The sequence below is a fragment of the Simochromis diagramma genome, unplaced genomic scaffold (genome assembly GCF_900408965.1).
Source record: "Simochromis diagramma unplaced genomic scaffold, fSimDia1.1 OVJJ01000352.1, whole genome shotgun sequence".
Classification (NCBI taxonomy): Eukaryota; Metazoa; Chordata; class Actinopteri; order Cichliformes; family Cichlidae; genus Simochromis; species Simochromis diagramma.
The window spans coordinates 25,551-44,305 of NW_024386759.1; the positions used below are offsets into that span (position 1 = coordinate 25,551).

Here is an 18,755-nt window from a genome sequence, read left to right on the forward strand (position 1 = left end):
TTCTCTTTCTCTGTGACCCAAGAATTAATGTGTAAGACTCACAGGCTGGTACCCCAAGGTCGAAAACACCACAGAGACGAGACCACTTCCTTACTCCCATCCTCCCTTTTTCTTTATCTCTTAGAAAAAGGCTCGTTAAAGGCCAGGTGGTTTGTTTCAGAATTCACTAATGAAAGAACTCTGTATTTTGCTGGGATGATCATAAATTGTAGCTGAACTGATAAACTACACAAAGGATACTTCTCTGCTCACAAGGCAGGAAGACGTTTCCTTATTTGGTCTGTACCGGTTTGAACTGAGAACATGCTGACACACGAACCTTTTTCCTCTATATAAGCTGTTGTATACTTAATAAACCTTTGAGTCGATTGGGAAGGCAATCTGAAGCAGTCTCTGTTTTCTTGTTCTCCCAAGCTGCTCCCGAGCTCGTACTAACACGCTGAATGGCATACCTGAGTGTTACTTTAAATAATTAGGAGTCTCATAAGGTCTCATAAGGAAAGGACAAAACTCTGCTTATCGGTGCTCATGCCTTGGAGGAAAACCGGGACGGACATTTTTCCTTCAATTTGGTGTCAGAAGTGGGATTGACTGACAGAAGGTAAATATGCGTCTTTCATATTTATATAAAGACCGTATTATACCTCTCTCAGTGATCGATCCATAAAAAAAACGGGATATGCTGACGAAGTTTCACTTAGTGATCCAGAGAGATACACTGACGACTTCCTCAGTCCCCGAATAAAGTAAATTAACCCTTGTGTGGTGTTGGTGGACCCGCTAGAGTTGTGGCTTTCCAAATTAACACTATCAAACAATTTTATGTTAAATTACTATGAATTAATGCTTTCCAAATTAACACTATCAAACTGTGCTTCTCGTTTTTCTTTTATATAAAATGTTATAAATAAATCAGTTATAATCAAGTGGAGTGAGTGGAAAGACACAACACATTTATACGTAAAAAAAATAAAAAAAATTTAATTGTTTAATTTTTCTTTTGAAGAAAAAAAAAAAAAAAAAACACGGGTCTCAAGGGTTAAAAGCAGTAAAGGTTAAAAGCAGAAAGACACAGGAAGTTGCCTGTTGTATTGCGAGAAGTTGCTCGTTAAGTGAGAGTTGCTCACCCAAATAAAAATTGCTAGCAATAAATTTAAAGTAACCTCAGCTGTGCCGCAGCGAAAATACTAACATAAATCCTCCTAGCGTGTAAACCCCTCTGGAAATCACTGAACATGGGTCAGAATTATTCAAAGACCACAGACAGGTCCGATAAAAAATCGAAATTACCTGTAAAACCAAAAATTAATAAAATACAAAATGAAGTCTCAAATAAACGGTTCAGTACAACTCCCACTTCCGGTTACTTGTAACCCACGTCCGCGAATCGGTGAAGACGTCCATGATCACGTATCCAGAACATGCGGAAGTGCTTACGGGACTGACTTTGTCTACAACTTAAGAAGTTCAATGCATTCTAATTTATTTCCGGAGCCCTTATCCCGAACGATAATCGCCAGAAAACAGGTCAGTAAAACTGAAGGCCAGTGCAGATACTACCACGAAAGCTAAAAGTGTTAAGATAATGTTGAATTTTGATGTAGAAGGCTCAGAGGAAAGTGAGAAACTAATGTATGCAGGATCTGCTCCAGCACAGCAAGGAAGTTTCAGAGGACGGAGAGATAAAAGTAGCGGAGCTCTTCCAGTCAAGGTAACTGGCAACCACAAGCTAGAGGTGCAAATTTAGCTCAGTCTTCCAGCAGCCGCAGACACCCAGAGCAAAAATGAATTTGTGTATTTCATTTAACACAAAGGGTGAAATGTTTGCTGACACTGATAACAGCTTATGTTTTCTCTGCCCTATGTACCGACATGATGGAGAAGGAACAGCCTCTGTGTCAGTTGGACCCTCAGCAGAGAATGAACTCAACATCCTTTTTGTCCGGTACTCTATGTCACACACTGTGCCAAAAAACGTGTACAGACGCCACTACCAGGTAATCCCATGACTGGGAGCCACACTTTTGTTTCTCTAAGGTCAAACAGTGATTTTGTCACATAACTTAGACATAGGTTATGACATAACTACACCATGTCGACACATAAACCTACCCTATCCACTGTACTATTTCTGCAGTTACATTGCCAGCTGAATACCAGAATATGACATTATGGTCAAAAAGTGAGAATGATATAGGATTTATTTACTGTACACTTTATCACGCACACGTATTAAAACACAACAAGCCAGTATATGTCAAGCAACATCGCATTTCTGCCGAAAAAGCCGCAGCTCTAGACGTCATCATAGGAGATTTATTGATTACAGGAGTAATAAAGCCCACACTCCTGTCAATCCTGTGCCAAAGCCCAACAAACTTGGCGTATGGCGTTTCATACAAGACTTAAGGCAAATTAATGCAGTCAACATGTCTCTGCCACCTCTCGTTCCAGACTTCACAGCATATTGACATGCATTGCATGCACATTTTACCGTGGTGGATTTATGTTCCGCCTTTTTACCTGTGCATGAAGACACACAGCCGTTATTTGCATTCACACATAGAAATAAGCAGTACACTTGGACTCGTTTGCCCCAAGCCATGGTAGACAGCTCTGCTGCTTTCTCAATGGTGGTCCGTGCTACCCTGGACAGCTTCACTCCTCCAGGGCTGTACTGGATGACCTCCTCCTCTGTGCTCCGAGTCAGGAATTATGTCAAACTGCTACACACATGCTTCTCCAGCACCTCCAACAGACTGGCCACAAAGCATCAGCAAGGAAAATGCAGTACTGTCAGACTTCTGTTCAATATTTGGGATTCACACTGTCTCACGGAAAACGTTCCATGACTGCAGACAGGGTCAAAGCTGTGACCTCCGTCCCTCGTCCCACTACACAGAAGGAAATGAATACTGTGATCCACAGAAATGACTGCCTCTTTCAATGCATTAAAGGGAGTGATGACCTCCGCCACTCAAAGGTGCTGCCTGAATTGTTCAGGGAATGCCGGCCTGCCTGAGGGCAGTAGCAGCTTGCTCTCTCATGATAAGGGACTGCGAGAAGCTTACACTCTCACATGACACTATTCTACACACCAATCACCAGGTCACGACCATTGTAGCAAACATAACTACACAACATATGCAAATCTCACTATAAAAGCGAGCAGCATACCTGATTCGCCAGCACATTTATTGATCCTATGCTGTGTTCTTCTGACCGACAGGATGGCTCAGACAGGCTTGACGATCATGACTGCATGACACGTATAAAGGAATCCAAAGGAATCACGTCCAGATTTAGAGCAAACACCTATCCCAGACTCAGCCACGGTTTATGCGGACGGGTCCTGTTCAAGGCCGAATGACAACTCATTTCTTTGTGGCTATTCAGTGGTAACAGTGCCTGACATCATACTAGAGGCTCACTCATTACCATTTCACTCAGCACAAAAAGCAGAGCTCATGGCTTTAATACGCGCCTGTGAGCTCCATTTGGATAAGCGTGTGACAATTTACACAGACAACCGCTATGCGTTTGGCATCGCACATGACTTTGGCACATTGTGGAGACAAAGAGGATTTAGATCTGCTGACGGAAAATAAATTGCTAAATTCTGATTTTGTTCAAAGACTTTTTCAGGCTATACAGCTACCATCGGCCGTTGCAGTTGTAAAAACGAAAGGACACAGTACAGCTGACACAGACGAAGCAACAGGTAATGCTTTAGCAGACGTGACAGCCAAGGCTGCAGCTGCATCACAGCTCCCACCTCCACAGGAAGTATTATCTGTGCCCCTACAGCTGCCACTTGTTACACTCCCAGACTATTTAGACACAAATGTTGATTTAAAATTCATACAAGACCAGGCCTCTGCATGTGATTACACCTATTGGGAGAATAATGACTGTACCTTAGATGACAGAGATGGCTTATACAAAAATCTTAAGGGTTTGATTGCCCTCCCATATTCCCTGCTGTCAGTCCTTGTCCGACATTTTCACTGTGTGAGTCATGTCGGACAAAGAGGGGTAATAGGGGCAATAAAATCAAGATTTGTAATTGAGAAAACATCACATGCAGTAAAAAGCATATTAGCAACCTGTCTAACATGTGCACGAACTAATGTAGGGAGACCAAAAGCGAAACATCAGCATTTAAGCATTTATCACAACCAGATTTTCCATTTCATACATTATGACTCCATCTGCAGTAACCAAATTATTTCCATTTGAAATAAGACTATTTCCAACACCATGGTCAGCTTCCAGAGGGGCACCGCTAGTAGAAGGTGATGTATATTGCATTGTCCGACTATGTTCACAACCTGGTAGAAACACTGAATAATAACTATCAGAAAGTTTGTCTCTCTCAGCCTTTCCCCTCCACAGTTCCACCAGTGGAGACAAGGAGACGCGGTGTTGGTGAAGTCGCTAAAACCAAGGACACTCTGGGAGGCCGCGCGTTTTCCAGCCCCCAGACTGTACTGGCAGTGACGAAGAACCAGCATCCTCACAGACGGACAACCTCAGTGGATTCATGCCAGCAGGGTTAAGACCAGCCCAATCAGACCATCTCAGGCGTCGGATCAAGCAGATGACGTCTCCGGCGAGCCAACGCCCGGAACCAAAACAAATAAACACACAACAGGTAGACAACATCTCCGGCGGGCCAGCGCCAGGATCCAATGTACATACACACACACAATCACTGATTAACACACAACGCCTGAAAGAACAACAACAAGGTCCTCAAACATCCAGCAGGAACAGAAAGCCGAGAGTACCACAGGATGTCTAATCTGATAAAGCTAGACTCATTCCATCCTGATAATGGAGAAAATGAAATGCCCATTGTCATCACACGGCGCTTATTGAATGTCTCTCGAACCTGGGACCAGGCCAGGAGACGACTGAAGAACTGTTTTTCTTATATATTTAGGTTATTTATCATATCTATCGCATTAACCTTAGGATTTTTCTTTGCTATTTTGTATTGTAAACTGCAACCATGTTCACATTTCTGCAGGTCATATTTTGCTGACAATACCTCATGCTCTATTTTATTGGTTGTGCAACAATACTCTTAGACTAGCCCTACCTGTGAATTGGACCGGTACCTGTGGTCTAGTGACTGTTGATGTATGCTGTACTTTCATTCCCAATAATACCGCTCCTAACGGTTCATTCACACAAGCTATGAATAGACTTGAAGCATTGAAGATAGAACTTATTGCCAATACAGGTCACGGTCAGTGGCTACATAAGTGGCTACAGGACACGTTTGGAAAATGGAAGGAACTAATTGTAGCCTTTGTCACCATTGTAGCATGTATTATTTTGTTTTTGATGATTATTGTCTGTTGTGTGGTACCCTGTGTACGTTCAATGATAACCCGTATAGCTACTAGTACAGGTACTTCAATGTATTTGCAATTGGCACAAATTGACCCAGATTATGTGTCAGATGTCATCAATGATGATCCTGATGTATGTATTGAGCATTAGATTGAGAATTACTCGATTGTCCAAGAAGAGAATGAAGTTTTCTTCTTTTTCTTTTTTCCTTTTTTTAAAATTTTGATATTAAGCTTACTCGAAGGACTAGTTACATTTATGATTTGTTTCACATTTATGATTTGTCTTTATATTATGTTATTACATTCTGTCTTTATACTATGTTATCATTTCATGATAAAAGGGGGGAACTGTTGTGATATTTTGATACCATGGTAGCATTTACAGGATAATGTTTTATAGTGATATCATACATGAAACTGTTACTCAATAAGGCCCATTTACTAGTTGTTTTTCTCTTTCTCTGTGACCCAAGAATTAATGTGTAAGACTCACAGGCTGGTACCCCAAGGTCGAAAACACCACAGAGACGAGACCACTTCCTTACTCCCATCCTCCCTTTTTCTTTATCTCTTAGAAAAAGGCTCGTTAAAGGCCAGGTGGTTTGTTTCAGAATTCACTAATGAAAGAACTCTGTATTTTGCTGGGATGATCATAAATTGTAGCTGAACTGATAAACTACACAAAGGATACTTCTCTGCTCACAAGGCAGGAAGACGTTTCCTTATTTGGTCTGTACCGGTTTGAACTGAGAACATGCTGACACACGAACCTTTTTCCTCTATATAAGCTGTTGTATACTTAATAAACCTTTGAGTCGATTGGGAAGGCAATCTGAAGCAGTCTCTGTTTTCTTGTTCTCCCAAGCTGCTCCCGAGCTCGTACTAACACGCTGAATGGCATACCTGAGTGTTACTTTAAATAATTAGGAGTCTCATAAGGTCTCATAAGGAAAGGACAAAACTCTGCTTATCGGTGCTCGTGCCTTGGAGGAAAACCGGGACGGACATTTTTCCTTCAGTTACACCTCTAAAACCTGTCACTATTCCACATCTGGAACTAACAGCTGCTGTAGTTGCCGTCCGAGTGGATCTGATGTTAAGGACTCAGTTGAGAATGAAACTCGAGCAATCCGTATTTTGGACAGATAGTACATCTGTACTCAAATACATAATGAATGAGGATAAACGTTTACTTACCTTTGTGGCAAACAGAGTCTTATTCATTGCGACTAAACGATCACAATGGAGCAGTGGCGGCTCCTGAAAAAAATCTCAGGGGGGGCAATTTTTATGATATCGACTAAAATGACCCATTTAATGAGTACATCAAACAACACAATTTTAATTTGTTGCTAGGTGATTAACTCATACAGTGATACCTCATGCCCACTAGATGGCAACACACAACAGAAAGCTTTCCTCTAGCTACATAAGTTACAGGTAGAAAGCGAAAGAAATTAGCATCCAGTAGCCTTTAAGCAAAAATGAATGTGTCCACTTACTCATTACTTAGGCTACATCAATCCAATGTTGTGTGGTGTAATCAAGCAACAATATAAAGCCGGCTGCATCATATAAATCAATATGCACAGCCTGTCAGCCACGACTTGCGCTGGAACCAACTCCGACAAAAAGTCCTGTTGTATGCTTTTGACTTCTCCTTCGTTGCCTGGGTTAGTTGAATTTCGGGCTTGTCAGGTCCCAACTCTTTAACTTGCAGTTTTTCTGCCATTGTCCTTCTGGCAAAAGGGTAGGTTAGAAGCGATCTAACCGAATTTGGGGGAGGCTGTGCCTCAACCGTTAACAATACCGCTGCCATCGTCTCTCTCTGACCTTATAGCTCACTTAGGCTACTGACTGAGGTAAAATTCTAGAACAGCAAATCTTCGCGCGTTTTCTGCAGGGGCGCAATTTTAAGCGCCCCCAAACCATTTAATTCAGCGACGCTGATAGGTCAAATATTTATTATTTTCCCCTGGCAACCATTTAATGATAGGCTATTTCGCTGCATATCAAGGGCGCTTTGACGAGCGCCCCAGAAGAAGAAAAACACCGTTTGTTGGTTGAACTTTAATGAGTCAGCTGGTGAAAATGTTAAAATACGCCTGGCTGTATATGGGCACACACATAGTAAAACTATCATTGATGAATTTTTTAAAAATATATATTTTTACTCCTCCACATTTGGGGGGGCGGAGCCCGAGCGCCCCCTATGGGCCAGCCGCCACTGCAATGGAGATATGTAAGCTCAAAGGAAAATCCAGCAGATGATGCTACAAGAGGGCTCAAGGCTGGGAACATTGCTCATAGCAGCCGCTGGATCGAAGGACCAAGCTTTCTGCAGAAGCCAGAAAGTGATTGGCCGACCAGTCTAATGAATGCTCCTTAGAACCAGAGGACCCTGAAGTCAAAGGTGAGGCCACAGTGAATGTTACTCAAGTAAAAGACTTGCTTGATGCTACATGTCAATTGATGGTGTACTTCTCAGACTGGAGAAGGCACAAGGTTGCTGTTGCTTGGTTCCTTAGACTGAAGGCAATCCTTCGTTCAATGAGAGATAAGAAAAGAAGACTGCAACCTTACTCAAATAATCTAATTTGTAGAGGTACTACAAAGGAGAAAGTAAAGAAAACGCAACTGTATGGTCTATCCTCAAAGGATCTTCTGGAAGCGGCGCTTGCCGTTATCAGATTTTGCCAGCAAAAAAGATTTGGAGAGGAGATTGCTACGTTGTCAAGTGGGAAAGGTTCTGTGAGCAGGCACAGCTCAATTTATAGATTAGATCCTTATCTTGATGATGAAGGCCTCTTAAGAGTTGGGGGACGACTGACAAAGGGCTCCTTACCAGAATAAATGAAGCATCCCCTTGTTCTTGCAAAGGATCAACATGTAGCAAGTCTCATCCTAAAGCACATTCATCAACAGCTTGGTCATAGCGGTCGTAACCACACCTTATCCACACTAAGGAGAAAATACTGGATCACAAAGGCCAACTCAGCTGTAAGGAAGGTTATCACAGAATGTAATTTTTGCAGAAAATATCCTGGAAAGGCCTTGGAGCAAAAGATGGCAGATTTACCCAAGGAAAGAATTTTGCCAGATAACCCACCACTCACCAACGTCGGTGAAGTGAAAAGAGGACGAGGTACAGCTAAACGTTATGGAGTCATTTCACCTGTTTAGCCAGCTGAGTGGTGCACTTGGAAGTGGCTAGCTCTCCTAGCACAGATGCCTGCATAATGCTTTGCGCCGTTTTGTGAGTCGGAGAGGTCAAGTCGCTCACATCCAATCGGACAATGGAACCAATTTTGTTGGAGCAGACAGAGAGTTAAGGGAGGCTCTTAAATCGCTGAAACATACCCAAATTGAAGCTGTTTGGAGTTTTAATCCGCCTGGAGCATCACAACATGGTGGAATTTGGGAATGGATAATCCGTATGGTCAGAAAGATTCTGAGATCCGTTCTTCAGCAACAACAGTTGGACGACGATGGATTAAATACAGTTCAGTGTGAAACTGAACCAATTTTAAATGACAGACCCATCACAAAGCTTTCTGATGATCCAAAAGCCCCAGAGCCACTTACACCAAATCACATCCTCCTGATTTGACCCTCAGGATATGTATCTGAAGAGAAGATGGAAACAGGCTCAGTACATCTCAGATCTTTGGAAACGATGGCTACGTGAATAGTCGCCTTGGTTATAGGAGAGACAAAAATGGAACCAAAAGAAGAAGAGTCTAAAACCTGGAGATATAGTCATTATAATGGATTCCTCTGCACCACGTGGTTCCTGGCCACTTGGGAGAGTTCTGGAAACCATTCATGACAAAAATGGACTTGTACGATCTGTACGTTTAAAAAGAAAGACTAACATTCTTGAAAGACCTGTAACTAAACATCTTGATGCATTTTCAATCATCCAGGTAAGTAAATCTCCAAAAGCTGATTCTGTTCATCTGGATGTAGCGTTTTGTGGGAGAAACGTTTCGTCATCATCAGGTGACGTCTTCAATCTCAGTTGACTGCAGGTTTCAATCTTATAAACAGTACATTTGCATAATGACTGAAACCAGCCCACTGAAGGAACAATGGGCTGGGAGGTCAGTTCCTTAATCGTAATTATGCAAATTCTCATGACCAGCAAGTCACTTGGATGAGTGACGAAACGTTTCTCCCACAAAACGCTACGTCCAGATGAACAGAATCAACTTTTGGAGACCTGTAACTAAACTTTGCCTGTTACATGAGACTGTAGTGTAAAAGTGTATTTAAATGCTCTGTTTACTTGTGTTTATTTATGTGTATATGTCTAAAGTAGACTGTATTAGTGGCTCCTTATTTTTTTTGTGATTAGAATTGCCATGTCTGATAGCCATTGTAATTAGGGGCCAGGGTGTAGGAGGCATTTGTGGGTTAATACCTTATGTTGCCACCAGAGGTCACCTTTTTCAGTTTTCTGTAGGGTAGGTTTATGTAAGGTATTTAAGGTAGACGCACGTAATCAGCGTCAGGTGTGTTGTTAATCATAAGAAGGCAAACAGTTTGTGAATGCTGTGCTGTTATGTTAAAATGATGTTGGAATAAAGATCAAAAGGACAAGATAAGTACTGCTGGAGTTATTGGACTGTTTAATTAATTCATGCATACCACTGACATCGCGTCACGCCCGTTAGCAAACACCTCAGTGGCTTCAAGCGTAGACTTAGCCTCTAAAAAAAGCAACAGGCCTTTCAGCCCAATTCTATTTTTCTGCATTCGCCATCATATAAAACTGAATCAAATGGAAAAGCCTCTTTTTAAAACTTGTTTTATTAGTTTTAATCTTTTAATTTTATGCACATTGCATCAAGCAAAAATAAAATTATATGCAACAGTCTTTGACTTGAAGAAATTGTTTGACATTTAAACCTATGTTCTGCATATTCCAGCATATAAAATAGAATCATGTTTTGTGTTTACACTCTTTCAAATAGATGCAAGTAAAACACAGCAGAAATTAAATAAAATCAAAGACTCAGCAGCTCTGAGTCCTGTCACTCTTAAATCTATTGACACCTGTTTAGCAGGAGTGGGGCGGGTGGAGGTTTGCCCACAGCGGTCATGTCAGTGGGGGGATCTGGGGGTTTCTCTGTGAATGTCACATTCCCGTGACAGCGTGCTCGCTGCTCGCACAGATTTGAAGTTTTTTTGCAGAGTGTACTAATATTTTTATCCCTTTTTACATAGCGTGAGTACTTCCACGCTTTACACGCTGCATGGTCGTACTCATTGTCATGCGACACTCTCACAAACACAATCACGGTTTAGTAACGCAGTAACCCAACGTGCTTACAGGAAAGTAAGTGATTAATTACTCTTTTTGCAATTGCAATCCCCTACATTACTCATTACTTGAATCTCTGTGACTTAGCATTAGCCACTGATGCAGCTAGCTCGTTGACCTTGAAGACCTTGGGCGATGTAAGCCAGATGTTAACAGATGTAATTATGTTCATGTCGAAAGCCTTAGACATGAAAAAACATAACCACAAGCAAATCATTTTATTTAATGTGTGCAGGAATATTTGCCAAATACCTCACATGTGAATTCAATAACTGAGTAGCACAGAGAAGCCATCGTAGAAGCCAGAGTGTCTGCTTTGGGAGCACCGTCGCAGATTTACACTCTGAATCTTGCTCGCTCTCATCCACTGGCTCCTGACAGCTTGGAGGTCGAGGCATCCCCAAGAAAAATGTACAAAATGTAAAATGCACTCCTGTCCATTAGTCTGTTTTACCGTAGCTTATAGGAATCAGGATCAGGAAGTGGGATGTACCATGACTGGATGGGAGCGCTTCAAAACAGGACGTTCTCCAGTTTTTTCAGTACCAAACTTAAGCAAGTGATAAAACAGTACATCCACTGGTGTACAGCAAGTATACCACTGTACTACTGTACTTAGTATTATAGTATAGCACAAATCACCTCTCTGAAAGTGATTTTGAATGTATTCAGTGATTCTATTAAGCAGAATCAGACTATAATAAAAACAAAGCACCTGATTGTTGTTTAGCTGTGCTGTAAACTTGAAAGAATAAAAACAACTGCACAGACTTTGAAGTATATTTAATGTAAAACATTTGTACTTATTATGTACTTTATTTTTACTTAGACTGTAGTGTTACTACTTTTATATAAGTGCAGGCTTAAGCAGCAGCTACGAGGAGGGTGTGTAATATAGTTCCTTTATAAACTCAGAATGGAAATTTGTGTTTGGTCAATTATTTCTTAGTTTATCATCAAATCCTATCCTGTAGGAAGTGTATTTGCCATAAATGGTGCCATGTTTGTAAGAAACATGTGTTTGTGGGTTGCACAAATTGTTATGCTGATGCTGAGGCTGTGTGTGGTTCTTCCACATGTGACTGATGCCCCTGTTTGTTCAATTAATAGACAAACAGTGTGTCGTTTCCTCAGACTGGCAGTAGCTAACAGAAGGACACAGGAGAGCTTACCACAAGAGTCACCATGTCTTCAACAACCATCACAATCAAAGATGAGCTGTACTCACTCACCCACTCAGGTTGGACTCCTTTCATAAGGTTTTACAGCCTAAATAGAGCCTGATGCTGCTCACAGACAGGGAAAATGTGTGGATGTGGTCCAGAGTCACTACGGATGAGTTTTGGAAGTAAACATGTAACATGTAACTGACTGTAAATTGACAACATGAAGCGATCAAGGCGACCGTCCTACTGATTTGGCACCAAAACAAATCAAACTGAACTGATTTGAACTGAATATGTTGAAATGCTGCAGCCATTATGGGTCAGATGTGTCTGATCTCTGCTGGCTGACTGAACCATGTCAGTCCTCTAGCAGCCGCTGTAGCTCGGATTAAACAACTGAAGCCAGCTGACTGTGATCTGCAGTCTACTGACATTTAGCAGTGAAAACTTTACACGCTCTAATTTTAAAGTAGACATGAAACACTTCATGTGTTTACTACTCTAACACAGTGATTCCTAACCATGGGCCAACGAACCACGAGCCACACCTGTTTGTAGTTTTACACCTGTGGGCCGCGAGGGCCGTGTGACAGCAGGGAATGTTATCCATCAAAATCTCAGTGCAGCTTCCCACTGCTTGGTGGGAGTTGTTTTGTAAAACCAGTTTGGGAACCGCAGGAGTAAGGAGAAGAGAGAGTATGACTTCTTCTTTTGTAGTGGAGTCTGTGTAACAAGTATTACAGTGTATTTGAAGGTGACAGACGTAACTAGATATTTATACACCACATATACAGTATGTACTCCTTATATAATGTGCATTAAACATTACATTTCTACATCATCCTAAAATTACAAACATGTGTTGCCATAGCAGCCCATCCTCCACCTGTCACATCAACCTCTGTGTGTCTTCCTCCGTACACATTCTTTTGAATGGTTTCCATCCTGTTAACATCTTCAGCTCTGCCACCAGCAGCTCAGCATCTGCTCTTTGTAACGTGCTGTCATGACACGGCTACCTGTCATCTTCCTTTCACTGCTGCTCTTCATTCTGTCCCAGATCAGCACAGACTGCATCCTGCCTGTGCACTCTGCCTGTGTACAGCGCTCAGTTATCTAAGCTCTAAATTATACGCCAAAGAGCGACATTTGGAATTTTACATGAATGCAGCTACAGTAACCTCTGTCATGCATCAAGACTAACCTGTCACACTGGGACTCATGTGGTCCACCAGTGAGTACCAGTAACAAAGAGACAATCAGTGACTCACGTTCACGTATGTGGACAGCTTCCTCGTCCACTCACTGTGTGAGAAGCACTTTGCAGGCCTGGTGAGAAGCAGAGAGAACACAGATTAATGCACTTTGTATAGTTTATCAGTTTCCACACAGCTTTCCCTCTTCTGTTCAGCTAATGCAGAAGCATGGAGAAGCCTGCACACTGGGTCAGGTTGAAGCTCCCAGTACACAAAACCACTCATGTTTCCATGGATTTTCCCCAAATAGAGACACAGTTGTTGGGGAGGGAAAAGGATTTATTCAGCCGGTCAGATATTGTACCTACCCTAACAGCGTGTGCACACTCACACACCGTTGTATGCCTGAGGACTTTGTGTGTGTGTTTGTGCTTTCGGAGAGCTCATCTGTGCACCAGGTGCTGCCTTTGGGACTCCAGCATGTTCTTTTCCTTCTTTCTTTGTCTCTTTGTATGAGACCGATGTACAGTACACAACAACACACACTGTTACACATGGTCTGACTGGTGGACTCTGTGGTAAGCTGAGCTTACACTTCTGTGTTTCACACATGCACTCACAGACTACACTACGAAAAGAATCATTGTTATTTATGCTGCCGTGGTTCTGGCTCAGCTTGACCCAGTATTTTGAGTCGCTATGTTTTGGTGTGTTTTTGCATTTTGGATTCTTTCCTTATTATGATGCTGATGATTATGAATCTATGTTTCCGTTCTTCTTGTTCAGGGATTAGGTCGTAGGTTTTGTGTTCTCATGTTTATTGCAGGTTTAGTTCAGTGTCTAGTCTGTCTCTGTGTCGTGTCTGCGTCTTTGTTTAGTGGTGTCTTGTTTCCTGTTTTACTCTGAAGGTTCATGTTCCTGTCTTATGTCAGTGTTTCTAGCTTTGTTCCCCTTCTGTCTCTAATTCCTTGATGACTTCCTCGGTGTATTTTAGCCCAGTGTGTCTTCGTGTCAGTGTCGCGTCGTCTGTTCATGCACCCTGTTATTTCTAGCTGCACGTCTGCAAGATTCGGTATTGGACATGTTCATAGTCACTTTCTCCAGTCATGTTTGCCTGCACCTTCATGTGCCAGTACCGAGATCTCGTTCACAGTTTCTCATGTCGTGTTCATAGTCTGTCCACAGTACTTCGTCATAGTTCAGTCCTGGTCTTCGTTCATAGCCTTAGTTACTCCCAGTTTAGGTTCTTAGTTTTGTCATTCCCATAGATTATGGTTTGTTATTTTGCCTTCTGTGTCAGCCCTGATTAAAGGCTCGCTTTGAGCTTAGCACAAGTTTTGCCTCCTGCGTCTGTGTCCACACCTGGATCCACCAAACACACTCTCCACACGGTCTGCCCTCGCGGGCCGTGACAGTATGCATTAGTGATTGTGTCAATATGTCATTATTCTGCTAATGTTGAAGCACAGCTGTTTCCACCACAGTGGAAGAAATGAAGGCTTCATTGCACAACTGAAACTGGAAATCCATTTTCTTTCTTAATAGCTGCTGGTAGCAGGGTGGAGACCACTGGAGCTGCAGAGAAGACGGCGAGTGTAGTGGTCCAAGTCCACAGAGAGACGGGGAGTGTAGTGGTCCAGGTCCACAGAGAGACGGCGAGTGTAGCGGTCCAGGTCCACAACGAGACGGCGAGTGTAGCGGTCCAAGTCCACAGAGAGACGGCGAGTGTAGCGGTCCAAGTCCACAACGAGACGGCGAGTGTAGCGGTCCAAGTCCACAGAGAGACGGGGAGTGTAGTGGTCCAGGTCCACAACGAGACGGCGAGTGTAGTGGTCCAAGTCCACAACGAGACGGCGAGTGTAGTGGTCCAGGTCCACAGAGAGACGGCGAGTGTAGCGGTCCAGGTCCACAACGAGACGGCGAGTGTAGCGGTCCAAGTCCACAACGAGACAGCGAGTGTAGCGGTCCAGGTCCACAGAGAGACGGGGAGTGTAGCGGTCCAAGTCCACAACGAGACGGGGAGTGTAGTGGTCCAAGTCCACAGAGAGACGGGGAGTGTAGTGGTCCAGGTCCACAGAGAGACGGGGAGTGTAGCGGTCCAAGTCCACAACGAGACGGCGAGTGTAGTGGTCCAGGTCCACAGAGAGACGGCGAGTGTAGTGGTCCAAGTCCACAACGAGACGGCGAGTGTAGTGGTCCAGGTCCACAGAGAGATGGCGAGTGTAGCGGTCCAGGTCCACAACGAGATGGTGAGTGTAGTGGTCCAGGTCCCCAGAGAGACGGCGAGTGTAGCGGTCCAAGTCCACAACGAGATGGTGAGTGTAGTGGTCCAGGTCCACAGAGAGACGGCGAGTGTAGCGGTCCAGGTCCACAGAGAGACGGGGAGTGTAGCGGTCCAAGTCCACAACGAGACGGCGAGTGTAGTGGTCCAGGTCCACAGAGAGACGGCAAGTGTAGCGGTCCAAGTCCACAACGAGACGGCGAGTGTAGCGGTCCAGGTCCACAGAGAGACGGCGAGTGTAGCGGTCCAAGTCCACAACGAGACGGCGAGTGTAGTGGTCCAGGTCCACAGAGAGACGGCAAGTGTAGCGGTCCAAGTCCACAGAGAGACGGCGAGTGTAGCGGTCCAGGTCCACAACGAGACGGCGAGTGTAGCGGTCCAAGTCCACAGAGAGACGGGGAGTGTAGTGGTCCAGGTCCACAACGAGACGACGAGTGTAGCGGTCCAAGTCCACAACGAGACGGCGAGTGTAGTGGTCCAGGTCCACAGAGAGACGGCAAGTGTAGCGGTCCAGGTCCACAACGAGACGGCGAGTGTAGCGGTCCAAGTCCACAGAGAGACGGCGAGTGTAGCGGTCCAAGTCCACAACGAGACAGCGAGTGTAGCGGTCCAGGTCCACAGAGAGACGGGGAGTGTAGCGGTCCAAGTCCACAACGAGACGGGGAGTGTAGTGGTCCAAGTCCACAGAGAGACGGGGAGTGTAGCGGTCCAAGTCCACAACGAGACGGGGAGTGTAGTGGTCCAGGTCCACAGAGAGACGGCGAGTGTAGCGGTCCAGGTCCACAGAGAGACGGGGAGTGTAGCGGTCCAAGTCCACAATGAGACGTCGAGTGTAGTGGTCCAGGTCCACAGAGAGACGGCGAGTGTAGTGGTCCAAGTCCACAATGAGACGGCGAGTGTAGTGGTCCAGGTCCACAGAGAGATGGCGAGTGTAGCGGTCCAGGTCCACAACGAGATGGTGAGTGTAGTGGTCCAGGTCCCCAGAGAGACGGCGAGTGTAGCGGTCCAAGTCCACAACGAGATGGTGAGTGTAGTGGTCCAGGTCCACAGAGAGACGGCGAGTGTAGCGGTCCAGGTCCACAGAGAGACAGGGAGTGTAGCGGTCCAAGTCCACAGAGAGACGGGGAGTGTAGTGGTCCAGGTCCACAGAGAGACGGGGAGTGTAGTGGTCCAGGTCCCCAGAGAGACGGGGAGTGTAGTGGTCCAGGTCCACAGAGAGACGGGGAGTGTAGTGGTCCAGGTCCACAGAGAGACGGCGAGTGTAGCGGTCCAAGTCCACAACGAGATGGTGAGTGTAGTGGTCCAGGTCCACAGAGAGATGGCGAGTGTAGCGGTCCAGGTCCCCAGAGAGACGGCGAGTGTAGCGGTCCAGGTCCACAGAGAGACGGCGAGTGTAGCGGTCCAGGTCCACAGAGAGACGGGGAGCTGGGTAAAGTCATTTTACACTGTGGAGGACAAACACTTTCAAACTTGTCCATCACAGCAACACAAACTGCCTCCTTTAAAAAGACTCGATGTGCAGTTCAGTATTGACAGTGACATCACATGAAGTGTATATAAAGTGTGTTTGAATGGCAGAGATGCAGAAATGTGTGCATGTGGCACAGAGCCATGGCTCAGTGTCTGAGTGTGCTTGAAGCCGTTTATGATTCTGAACCACAAACAAGCTCAAACTTTGGACTGTTTTACTGATGAAAACCTCCATTATGGCCGTTCATACTCCTCACAGTCATTAAACAATGAACAGTTAAATGACATCACAGTTTTTTACGACTACAGTTACAGAAAGAAAACATAAGCAGGCTAAAGTGAAGAGTCTGGGCAGTGAGCTACCAGAACTTTCTATATTTCACACATTTATTTCTTATCATTTTAGTCCCAGTTAAGATCAGAGTGGCTGTTTGTGGCCAGTGATCTCCATGGAAGCAGCAAAGGCTCCAGAGCAGGCTTTGTAAGGTGAGCATGTACATATGTGAGCTGTGGGGCAGAGGAATGGGCAAACTTATGATTGCCTGTAATAAAGTGAAAATTGCCATTTAATATGTCACCAATATTTCCCATAGTAAGATCAGTTTCTTAGCTTCATGTGAGCTGGGATGGTTTGTACATTATGATGCAGGGCAGACTGAAACATCAACAGGTGAGCAAAGAGTTGATCCAACACAGGCTGCAGGTGTATCATATCCCCACAACTACAGGACGCCACATATTTAATGTGTGGGGAGGAACGTGAGCTAAGAACAAAGGGCCTGGTGTCTCAGAGTTCTGACGTACACGTTCTCATCTTTTTATTCAACAGCAACATTACCTAAAGATTAGCCAGCAGCAAGGCCAACACTGCTACAACGAGTAACAGACCTCATGTTATTGTCCTGGGTGGAGTCGAGGAGATGGATGCTCTGCACACCTTACGATTAGACAATTCATCATTAAGCTTGAAACATCCTGAGAACCGAGAACAGTGCTATTTGCTGTTTAATCACATTTTATACTCCAATCAGATCGATTAGCCAGCCATCACCAGCAGCCAGCTTCCCTGTGAAGGTGTCCCTGGTTCACTGTGGACACTGTGGGTGTGTTCAGCCCTCCTGTCTCTCATTTAAATCTGTTTTCATGCAACACAACAGCTCAACAACAAGCAGTGTGGGGTTCACAGTTCAGCATTTCACAGACTGTTGCTACAAATTCAACATACAGGAGTATGCACGCACTCACACAAAGCTACAGCTGTAGTGACTGTAGCCCCTCTGCAGTGCTGCTGTTGTGCTTTTTGTGTTTGTCGGAAATCAAACCAGTGAATTTGCTGGTCTTCCAGCTGCAGCTCCACTCTGCCTTCTCCCCTCTCCCACTCCTCTTTGTTTCCGTGTTTCCGGTTAAAACTAGGTCATTTTCCAACCCACAGCTCCTACTGAGCGTGACATCCAGATACACACGTATCCCCTGGCAACCACACGTTCACCCTCGACACCCCGTCCAGACTGCGTCCTCGTTTCCTGCACCTTCCTGCAGGTTGTGTTCACTGAGCATGGCGGGCTCTGCAGACACAGCTTTGTTCAGCACACTTCAAACTGTAAGACGTGAAACGTTCTTTACAAGCTTCTAATAAAACAGCCTTTGAACGCGATGATTCTTCTTGTGTATCTGTTAATGTAGAGTCACAGCTGAGTCTAATGTGGAAGGACAAATTATGTTTTCACTCGCTAGCACAATACGAAAAGTCCCGTCGAGACTGTTTATACTTCTGTGGGCAGCTCAAGAGGTAGGGCAGGGCGTCTGCCAATCGGGAGGTCGGTGGTTTGATGAATGATGCTTACAACCGTCCATACTGCTGACATCCACTCTTACTGACCTCACCTTTCAGAAAAGGTGGAGTAGCAAAGTCTGCTCTGAGATGATGAATACACCACTCTGCTCTGTGCTGAA

At 44.5% G+C, this 18,755-nt stretch overlaps 1 long non-coding RNA gene and 1 pseudogene across 1 annotated transcript; one reads left to right on the forward strand and one right to left on the reverse strand.

Annotated features, from left to right (window-relative positions):
• The window catches only part of LOC120731687, a 112,111-nt pseudogene that overhangs the window by 16,950 nt on the left and 76,406 nt on the right, over nucleotides 1-18,755 (reverse strand).
• On the forward strand, nucleotides 925-6,197 carry LOC120731694. The gene is made up of 2 exons (XR_005695406.1): nucleotides 925-1,997; nucleotides 3,636-6,197. It is a non-coding gene; the product is annotated as an uncharacterized LOC120731694 (long non-coding RNA).